We start from the raw sequence: 11,957 nt of genomic DNA, 5'->3' as shown, positions 1-11,957 counted from the left end.
ATTAATTAATTATAAGAATGATATTGATAATGATAAATAATTTAATTTACCTGTATACCCTCTAAGGGGGAAGACAATAATTGAATCAGTTATTTAAAAATTAACTAAATAAAATATAATTTTCACATCTGTGCAGTGGATTAAAACAAATAAGAAGGAATTTTGTGGACGGGCTAGATATTTTTCTAGCACAAACTTTTTTTTTTTAAGAAAAAAAGAAGATTGTAGATATATGCTTCCTCCTAGTTTAAATTGATGCCTCTGTCTTACCCAAATCGTCTTCTTTGGTTGTATGACTCCAAAGAATTTAAAGAACTCAGGATCCTGGATCAAGTGGGCAGAGTAAGACAAAAAAGGAACTTCACAACCTAAGTAGCACTCCATCTGTCTCCCAGGCTATAAGGAACCAACACAACAGTAAAATAGGCTCAGGTAATCAGCAAATGGCAAAATTCTCAAAGACCAGGGTCAGAGAGCTTCCACTAGCTCAGCTCAGCTATTTCCTTGGGTTTCCCTAACGTGGTCTTGACCTTGTGCTCATATTTTCATTCCTCCCTCCTTTTGTCTGCATCTGCTTCCATCATTTGCTGGGTAAAGGTTCTATGGGAAGCTGCATAGGACTGATTTAGGCCCTCTGAAGGTGGGTGATAGTTGTGTCGCTTGGATAGTTTGTAAGGTCACTGGCAGTAGGACCAGTATTTATCCCTAGTGCATGAACTGGCTTTCTGAAGCCATTGCCTAAGGAGGGATAGTTAGCTCAGCCTAATCATATGGCCTTCATCCTGCCTCAATGTGATGTGACTGTTATGACTAAATCAGCAAAGTCCCCGCTAAAGTCAACAGGGAGACAGAGTCCCATATGTAAAAGCAAAAAGCCTTTACTTTAAGCAAGTTTGTAAACTTGGTTTCTCCACATGTCCAACGTATTGGAATAAATGGATAGCCCAGAGCTGTTAGAATTGGGTTTTTATAGTAGTAAAAGTGGGGGTGAGGGATTTCTGAGGTTTAGGACCCCTGATTGGCTGACATTTGTCTAGGGTTGTGCAGATGACTGTGTGCTGGCACGTGATCCTATCTACAGTGGTTGGAATGTTAGGCATTTATTTCCTTTGGATGGTCTGTTCTTGGGTGGTGGTTGAGTAATCTCAGTTTGTGGTTCTTCCTGCTACCAGGTATTGCTTCAGGGTAAACTACTGAGACTCAAGTCTCCATTTAAATTTACTGATGGCCAGTCCTACTCTGGCAGGTGATAATAATTGGAAGTAAAGAACTTCCTTTGGGTCATCTGCCCATACTTAGCTTAACATGGCTGGCTCCCACAGTGACAGACTTTCTTGACTCCCCATGGGAGGAAGATGGTGTTGGGAGAAGGTCGAATGAGAAGGAGGAAGAGAGGTAACTGGGATTAGTATGCAAAACAAAACAAAACAAAACAAAGATTGTTTAAGAAAATAAAATAAAATAAATTCCCAAAGACAGAAGAAAAATAAAACAAAAACAAAAACCAATAACTATAGTCTCTTGGGGAGGGAAACTATTTCACTAGGAGCCAAGGGAGATTTTATGGGTTTATGGTCTATGAAAATCCCTGTCAGATTAGTCTGTATTCCTGAAGGGCATTTGGGAGTCAAGGCACAAGCCAACACTTGGATTTCAATTTGATTCTGAAAGGGATCTCAAAAACTGAAAGGATTTGCCTTTGTAAAAGGACCTGTCACTTCTGGCCTCCAACGTGGAGGTTCTGGAATATCCATGATGCCTGAGAAAGCTGTCTCTCTGGAAGACAGGCTCTTTGAAAAGGTCCTGCTCTGTTGCAGAGCAATTGTGCAGCCTTCATGCTAAATAAAAATGCCTGAAGCATCATGGACACAACAACTTCCCAGAGCTGGGATGGTAAAGGATGAGTCTAGGCTTTCAGGGAGCCCAGGGAGGCAGAGCCTGCAGTTGGTGTCACCAATTAAGATTTGTCTCATGATCAGAGAATGATGTAAACTGGTCCAAATAGGAAGGGAAATAAAATCCTTAACCAGATACCCAGTAAAAACTGGCTATAGACAGTCATAAAAATAGTTTAAAATTATAGTCTTTAAAGAGAGAGTAAAGTAATATAAAAATATGTCACTTAAGATGGAAAATACACAGGGTGTCTAGATTCAGTGTGGTACTGTGTTGACTTTGAAATTTTTAAATGCTATTGTACAACACACAATAGAGGATGACAGATATTGGATTATGTAACCTGATAAATTATACCAACCTATATATTTTAAAAATGTCTTAATTTCAAAATAAAAGCATGGTAATGATGTTATTTTAGGGGGAAAGTTTTGCCATTGTTTCTAAAGGAAACAAAACAAATTGCAAGAGACCTGAGAATCTTGGCTATCGACATTAAATAAAAAGCAAGAAATACTACATGACAGGTGACATATATGCGGATCTCTCTAAATGGGATCAGCTCTGAGACTAGCTAAGACATGATGAATCTTGATGGCTGCAGACTCCCATGACTTATTATTATATGCCATCCTTTCATAAGTCATGGACATAGGTTTGTTCATCCAATCCAAACAGACTTATAAAGCCAACAGATGCTTTTTACCTATTTAAACATAAATCAAAAGAATCATCTTTAACTGACTTATAAATACCACACATTTCATATTTGTTTTAATATAAATATATATGTTACTTTTTAAAAGTCTATGTGTTTTTAGAATAAAGAACCAGAAACCCACAAAGACAAGTATCCTAGGTGGTCCAGTTTCTCAGAATGCCTCTGTTGAAGTTTCCTCAAAATTCTCCCTCCTGAACAGCTTCAAAGCTGCTAGCTGAGATGTGAGTACCCTTACAGACTACTTAAGCCAAGACTTCAAATAAGTCCTTCATTTTGCCATTACACAGAGACGGGGTAGAAAATGATACAGCTAACTCTCCTAGTACTTAATCATTATTCCAATTTTCTCAGGATCCCCTAAAGATGTTGTCACTCCCAGAGAGCAGGAAGCCATCTAGAGAACAGGACACCCATATTCCCAAGAGTTGGAGTGGATGGCTTTTGGTCATTCTCTATGTTATCTATATCTATGTTTGTCATCATTTATGGGGTTGGTTAAAAGTTGTTATTGGTCATGGTCAGGAAAAAGCTGCACAAAAGAAATTAGATTCAGGAGTCTCTTTCTGAAGGGATAAAGAGTGGATAGGATAAAACAGGTGGATTGCTGAGTCTAATTTAAACCATCAACAGTCTCAAATATTTTACATTGGTAGGGATTTTTAAATATTAATTCAATTTAAGGTTTTTTATTATTTTATATTTAAGGAATATAAGTTCATATTACACATACAGACACATACATACACACACACATATATATGTGCATATATATAAATATATATATATATGTGTGTGTGTGTGCATTATAAGTTTATATTCCTGATTAAGGTATTGTACCTATGCAGCTCATTTAAAAATATAGGTTTTACTCCTTGAAAGCTATTGAAGAAAATAAAGAAGACAGAAAAATAGTCATCTATAACAAACAAACTTTATTCGTGTTACATATGTTTTTAAGGTCAAACAGAGATATATTTTAAACAGAAAGATAGTTTTCAAACACTTCAAAGATCTATAGAATATGGCATTTAAAATGTTTTAATAGCATAAGCATTTTCATGACAGATTAGACATGTCTACTTCCGCCAACACCAGTCTACTTCAGAGAAGATGATGGGCATTGAAGAACCTCCATATAAAGTTTTCTTTCTTTGTGGCAAAAGTTAGCCACTAGATAAGAAACTTCACTTGCCTTTACTGCTGACAGCATGGTATCCAAACTGCACGAGCAGGACATAAAAGGAAATGATTACCAAACTTCGCCAAGGCAAGGTCAAAGAGTCCTTCAAAATTCCTGCTACACAGAAAAGTCAGTCATGTATTCTAGGACAGTAGGCCAAAGATAGATATACCAATATTGCAGAGGATCTGTAGATGAATGTCCAGGAAAATAAATGTCTTTGAAATTTCAATCATTTTGGGATTTGCTTGCACTGCACTTCCTGTTTACTCAGGTGATATGATATACTTCTTAGGTCTCTGGTAGGATTGAAGATGAAAGAGTTATCATTGCAGATTTCCTTCTTATAAAACTTAGGGAAAAAAACCTTATATAAAAGATGCAAATATATAAAATTTGAGAGACATAAAAACTTGTTTATCTAAGAAAATATTTTAAGGTCTAAAAAATAAAAGTATGTTTTTGGGTAGTAATAGAAGCTATGATAAAAATGGTTTAGTTATAAAACAATGGATTTATCAAGAGAGAAGAGAAAAATAGAGTAATTTCTCCAAATTTGCCAAATACAAATGTACTGGACACTGTGAGTATAATCCTTACTTGATAATTGTTATTTTTTATGTAATTTTATTATGTTAGATTTAATACCTTTCCTTTTATTTATACATAAAGGGGGAAATGTTGAGGAATATTTGTACAGTGTGTAAAGATGTGTTGCTGAGATTTGTATCATAAAAAGCTAAACTGCCAAGAGCTAGGCAAGACTTCAGGTCAGAGAGATAAAGATGTGATTATCCAGGCATTCAAGAGATCCCTGTGGAATTCGAAAGAAGTCAGACATATAGTACAGATCAGAGGAAACCAAGCCATGATGCAGAACATAGATTTAAAAATTATGGGTTAATTAAATTATCATGGTTTGGAAAAAGACTAAGCTAAGGCCAAGCTTTCATAATTATAATTAATGATAAATCTCTGTGTCATTATTTGTGAGCTGGTGTCTCCTCCCAAAAATCCATATACATACTGCAAATGCAATGAACTCTTAGGGTACTAAGCACTATTAATATTCAGCAAGGAAGCCGGGCGATGGTGGCGCACGCCTTTAATCCCAGCACTCGGGATGCAGAGGCAGGCGGGTCTCTGTGAGTTCGAGACCAGCCTGGTCTACCGAGCTAGCTCCAGGACAGGCTCCAAAGCCACAGAGAAACCCTGTCTCGAAAATCCAAAAAAAAAAAAATATTCAGCAAGGAACATTGTGCAGATATAAAGTATATAGATAGGCAGATGGTGGATAGATGACAGATAGATATTGCTCTTTGAATGAACTGTGACTGTATATTTATTTAATCCTTTCAAGCAATCATGCATCCCCTCTAAAAACAGCAAATATTATTATAAAGTCTGGTTTTTTCCTTGTTTCTTTTTCATTTAGTTTTGTTTGGTTTTGGACACAGGATACTACTATGTTGCTTAGACTAACTACAGTTTTATGGGTATAAGAGTTCCTTCTGCTTCAGCCTCTTTGGAGACTGAAGCTACAGTAGCATCACACCGACTCTGGCTCCTAATTAATTCATTACAAAATTCTACTGAGCTTCATTTTCAATTCTCCTTTATAGATGAGGAAACCTCAAAGTGAAGACCTCAAAAAATGTCTAAACCCTCAAATCTATAAAAGACTACACACAAGACTAAGATTCAAGCTGTCATATTTAAGCATTTCCCTTCTAAAAATTGGTATTTATTAACTCCAAATGTTATTTTTTAATTACTTTTAAATTTAATTATTAAAGTATTATATATTCATTTCATGGACTTGGAATATTTCAGAATACTGAGTCATTCACATGTAATTATAAAATAATATGCACAATGCTGCAAACCTGGGCGATAATTTATGGCAGGTAGTGCCATAGACTCTACAAAGAATTCATTAAAGATATTAAGCTATATAATTAAGAAGCCAAATTGTGTTAGACATTTTACATTTATAACTTTATTCTAGTGATTTTATCTGTCTTGTCCACAGACAATTAGTTTGGCCATATGTAAAAACGAACACAGAGAGTCTTAACTAATCAAAATACAGGAAAACTAGTGACTGTTGAGTCTTTATCCCTAAAGGAGATATCCATATCACATCATCTAAGACCCAGAAAATATCAAAGACAAAGGACCATTAAGATTATAAGAGCTAGAAGATGAGAATGAGTCATTTTATTACAATATTAAAAATATAAGCTCACAAACAGGAGGTATGGTTACCCACACAAAATCTGCACAAGAACATTAAGACACAGTCAAAATTTATACATAGGTTGGGGAAGGGCTCATTAGTTTTTGCCTCCAGCTGAGAGATTATTGGCAACTTTGGTTTTATTCAGGGTTGTAGCACCTGATAAGATGCCCTCCTATTAATTATCCTGCATTCATATATTTAGAGTCAGCATTAATTGCATTCCATGTGTTAATAAAAAATAAAGGAAAAGAAAAGGAGGTGTAAAGCTGGGTGTGGGCTATGGAGGGTAAGTAGAAGATGGATGAGCTTGGGTAGATATGATTAAAAATAATTATATATATATATATGCATAGATTTCTCAAAGTATAAATAAGAATATATGACAAAATAAGGTATGAAAGTAAGAGAGGGATCAGCAGGTCAAGAGAGTACCCAATTAATATGTCCATAATTCATTACTTATGTGTAAAATTGTCAAAAAAATAAGTAGTAACAAATGAGAATTTACTTTTATTAAGAACTGTAAAGTAGATTATTAGGGTTTTATCATCCCTTCTTTGCTTATTTCCTGCACTAAGCAAGTATTTCTTGCTTGGCCTCAGGATGCTTGCTGTCCAGCATTAACATCCTTGGTTTGTCATCCAGATACCTGTGAACATTTCTGCTCTAGATTTTCTAACAGCACATCCCCTAATTTTCTTCTCCTTTATGCTTAATATCTGCTTCATCAGTGGCCGCCCCAAACTGCAATATAAACTCTGTGATGTCTGAGGCTTGGTTTGATTTCGATCAGAATTCTAGATCTTTGTGTAGTGTCTATAACATGGTAGGTATTCAGCAATATTTGCTGAACTCAAGCAATGTGGTGTTAAGAAATTGTGCTTCCCATTAGAAAACAAGCGAGGCAAAGTGAGTGATTCGAGACTGGCTGGAAAACAAAAGAGTAGGGCATGGTGCCAGTTCTTCTAATTTCTTAGCCATGTGCTTTCTCCCACTCGGCTCAGGTCTGCCTCTAATGTAATTGGTTCAGTACTCAAGGCCAGCACAGCCCTGCATAGAGCTGTATCCATGTAACATGCCTAGCAAATGGATCTGAGTCCTGATTCTTAAGGGAAAAGTTGCAACATAAGAACAATGGCCACTTATTTATCTTTTTGAGGGCTCGATTTTGGGAAGCACTAACAGGAAGAAAATAAATGACTCCAGTGCACACACAGGAATTGTAAACTTGTCCGCAACTCCAGAATGGTCTTTGTTCTATTTAACTTATACAATTTCATTTTGAGATTGTAACCACAGACCTGCACCAGGGATTTAGAAAAGTATCATCTCCAGAACATGTTGCACATATACTTGAGGCTTGGGTGGGATCTAGAATTTAGTAAGCCATGTTATGCTTTAATTCCGGGTTTAAGCAGTTTGATGTCCATTGCTCTGGTGAAAGGGGATGTCCCTTCAGGTGGAGAAAGGACACATGGGTACCATAAGCATTAGATATAGAGTGAGTCCAGAAATGAAGCCTGCATGCTGGACGGATAAAATATAAAGTAAAAATAAAACCCTTTTGCAGAGCTGAAGAGGAAGATATTTTACATAATAAAATTTTGTTACCTATTACCCCATGAAGAAATACTGAGCCTGGAGACAACATGAGCAAAACAAAGAGTCGGCAAAGAGTTCCGTTGCTGCCACCAGCAGCCTCCTGCTCTCTTTCCCTCACATTGCACTGACTGTCAAATGGTCTATGGAGAGGTTAGTTTATAATTAAACTCATCTCTAATTGCTGGAACAAGTTCCTAATTGTGTTCCTAAATCCTTTTATTCTATACCCTAGAAACCAGTGCTTTCTAGCCTCTGAATGCTAGTGGTTTGAGTGAATCACATAAGTACAGCTTTTAGCTGATATTTTGTTCATCTGAAGCTTTTACCCAGAGCATCAATCAAGAAAACTTAAAAACATGAAACCAATTGGTGAAGGGAATAATCCTCCCACCACGACAATAACAAAAAATAAATCTGGAGAACTGTTCTGCTTTCTCTCTTTCTGAATTATACATAGGACCGTGCTTAATTGTTGGTTTGCATACTAAGACCTACATTCAAGAATCTGTCCATGTTAAAGTGGACCTTCCTATCTTTAAAGGGTCAGTTGGGTGCTTTTGAGGTGCAGAGAATCTTTCAAAGTCATTCCAATCCATTTAATGAGTCACCAAATTTTGAAAAAAGAATGGAAGTGATTCGTGTCAATTTAATTTGAAACTGCATTATACAGAGTAAACAAAGCCATGAATCTGCAACTAGATAACATGGAAGAAGGGTGGGGAAATACCCACATTACTTATCTTGTTTATGCAATGTCTGTAGAGGTCAGTAGATTAAATGTTTTATGTAATTTAAAATTTCATAGATATACACAATTTGATAATATCTACTTTCCTGAATTTGCAACTCCTCTTGGATCCTCTGATAAAGCCTTACTCCCAACTTCATGGATACTTGTTTGATTTTTATGTTTCATTCAAAATTTTATATATTTATTCAATGTATCTATCTGCCATTAGTGCACCCACCTCCACTTAGTGCCCTGTTCTGTGTTTTTATCCAAATCCATGAACTCTCTTTTTTCTTACTAAAAATATCTTGAATTAAATTAGTGCTTTCTAAATGCATATTGGTGTGGGGTTATCCAGTGAGACATAGCCAATCTACTTGTAGCCATAGCCCCACAGGAGAATAGCTATCCCTCTTCAGCAACCGTCACCTGCCAGTAGCATGCTACCAAGGGTGAGGCCCCAAAAGACCTCAATGTTTTTCACATTCTTTACAGGTATTCACAACTAGTGTGATTGACCTTTGCAACCACATGCCATTTATAGAAGTCTGCATCCATAACCTTTCTCATTTGCTGGCTCTTAGGTTCTGTCTGTCCCTTTCCCTATGGTGTTCCCCCTAGGCTTGGATATTGGGAAGGTTGTGTAGCTGAGCACAACCAGCTACTCTTACCAGTTGGAAGTCTCTACAATATATCTATTGGAAAAAAATAAAAGCTTCTCTGACTAAAGTTGAAGACAATGCAAATTATTTATTTTTTTAACCCACTGAGTTCAATTGATGTTGCCTGTATCCAAAGGATATGTGTTCAGCCATTCTTCAGTTTTTGGTTAAGGAGCTGCCAGTGACTTCCAGAACAGTATAAGAAATACAATTTTTATAACATCTTTGTAGATGGTGATTTGAATGTCTCTTTAGCCCCAAACTCTCCATTTCTTCTGCCTAAGCACTCATTAAATTTTATAACAATGACCTTACTCCATCCCATGATTCATTTTGTTATCTTAAGCACACTTGCCTTTTGTTACTGGGCACACTCCTCTCACCATTGGCCTGGGGATGAATCCATGGACACTTAATCATAGCCAATGAAAAAGAGCACACTTGGTAAGAGACTTTCATCTGTGTCAGTTAGGAAGCTTATCTTCTTTCCACAGCTGAATTCCAGTGTGGACATAACAAGTCCCAGGGAACAAATATCTGTTAATTTCCAATTGGAATCATAAAAAAAAATTCTAAGTTAAGGATAGTTCTTTCATAGTTTTTCATTTTTATTGATAACTGAAATTCCTGATTGATGTGATCAAGGATGATGGATATCTTATTTCCACCAGTGAAGCCATTTCTAACCATGACACCATTGTCCATCTGAAATAGAGAGAAGACTAACAAGAGAGTGACAATATACATCATGAATTCAGTATCAAATTACTGCATCATAATTTGTCAAAATTACATCCCTATGTTTCTCTAAAGCTGTATGTGTCAAGAAATACATTTTTCTTGTTTCCAAAACCATCTGCAGAGTATTTATTATGTAGCTGACAATAAGCCAGGACTAGATATATCATTAAAATGCTAGATCCAGAATGGAGTCGAACCACTGACCTGCCAATTATCCAACAACTTTACTATTTAACTTAGCCACAGACACAAGAAAATCATGTATAACATTGAATAAAAAGGTTCCCATTATCCTCTATGAGAAAACAAAAAGTAAAAGGTAGTGAGTAAACAATAACTTAGGGCTACTTCTCCCTCCCAAGAGTCCCTGTGCCACCCTGTCTTCTCATGTTTCATTTCAATTAAACTCTCCCTGTCCTATTATTCCCCTGTAACTCCTTATACTACTATGTTCTAGTGCTTTTTCCTTGAAAATTTATCCCCCAATGGTCCTGTACTAAATTTTTGACTTTTGTGGGTATTCCAAATAGAACACAATTATCTGAAGAGTCAAAGCTCACCACCAGAAATGAGAGAAAACATGTGGCCTTTATATTTTCTGTGGGGTTACCTCAGTCATTATGATTATATCTAGTTTCATCCATTTAACCAAGATTTTCATTATTTGTTGCTTTTCTTAACAGTTGAATAATATCCCATTGTGTAAATTGAGATATTTTCATTATCTGATCATCAGTTGGTAGGCATCTAGGTTGTTTCTGTTTTCTGTCTACTGCAAGTAGAGCAGCAAAAAGCATGGATAATCATGTATTTCTGGAGTAGAATGTATAGCCCTTCAGATACAAGCCAAAGAGTGGTAAAGTTGGAGGATATGGTAGATCTATCTATTTTTAGATAAGAGAAATGGAACATTCTAAATTCTGTGATAATCACATACTTCAATGGTTGTCTTTTCCTTTACTTTATTTTTTTGTTTGTTTGTTTAAGACACAGAGTGGGTTAATAGTTCAGGATGGGCAAAAACTCCCTAGCAAGTTCAGGCTGGATTTAAACTCATGGAGGTTTAATGGATAAATGCTTGAGTAATAAAGCCAGGTTCTTAACTGGTGTCTTAAACAACAGAAATGTTTTATCTTGCAGGTGCACATTACAGAAGATTAAGCACCAGGAATGACCAGAGTTGTTTACTACCAAGGACTGAGGAATGGCCCCTCTCTTTGGTAAAATTTTCTTCACTGTTTATGAATGTTTATGAATGAAAAATTCTTCACAAAACTTGAAAGATTGTTTTGGCTATTCTGGGTTTTTTTGTTTTTTTCCATATAAAGTTGATTATTGTCTTCTCCAGATCTGTGAAGAATTTTGATGGGGATGTGGGGATTGCATTGAATCTATAGATTGCTTTTGGTAGAATTGCCATTTTTACTATGTTGATCCTCCCAATCCAAGAGCAAGGGAGGTCCTTTCATTTTCTGGTGTCCTCTTCTATTTCTTTCTTCAAAGACTTAAAGTTCTTGTCAAATAGATCTTTCACTTCCTTGGTCAGGGTTACCCTAAGATATTTTATGCTCTTTGTGGTTATCGTGAAAGGTGATGCTTCTCTGATTTCCCTCTCTGTTTCTTTATCCTTAGTGTATAGGAAGGCAACTGAATTTTTGGAGTTGATCTTGTATCCAGCCACACTACTAAAGGTGTTTATCAGCTGTAGGAGTTCTTTGGTAGAGTTTTTGGGGTCACTTATGTATACTATCATATCATCTGCAAATAACGAAAGCTTAACTTCTTCCTTTCCAATACAAATCCCCTTGATCTCCTTATGTTGTCTTATTGCTATTGCTAGAACTTCAAGCACTATATTGAAGAGGTATGGAGAGAGTGGACATCCGTGTCTTGTTCCTGATTTTAGTGGGATGGCTTTGAGTTTTTCTCCATTTAATTTAATGTTAGCTGTTGGTTTGCTGTAGATGGAATATATACATATTAGAGTACTACTCAGCAGTAAAAAACAAGGACTTCTTGCAGTTTACAGGCAAATGGATGGAAATAGAAAACACTATCCTGAGTGAGGTAAGCCAGACCCAAAAAGAGGAACATGGGATGTACTCACTCATATTTGTTTTCTAGCCATAAATAAAGGACATTGAGCCTATAATTTGGGTTCTTAGAGAAGCTAAATAAGAAGG

This window comes from Alexandromys fortis, unplaced genomic scaffold (assembly GCF_014885135.2).
Source record: "Alexandromys fortis isolate MF-2015 unplaced genomic scaffold, M_Fortis_MF-2015_v1.1 scaffold_280, whole genome shotgun sequence".
NCBI lineage: Eukaryota > Metazoa > Chordata > Mammalia > Rodentia > Cricetidae > Alexandromys > Alexandromys fortis.
This window is presented reverse-complemented; position numbering follows the sequence as displayed.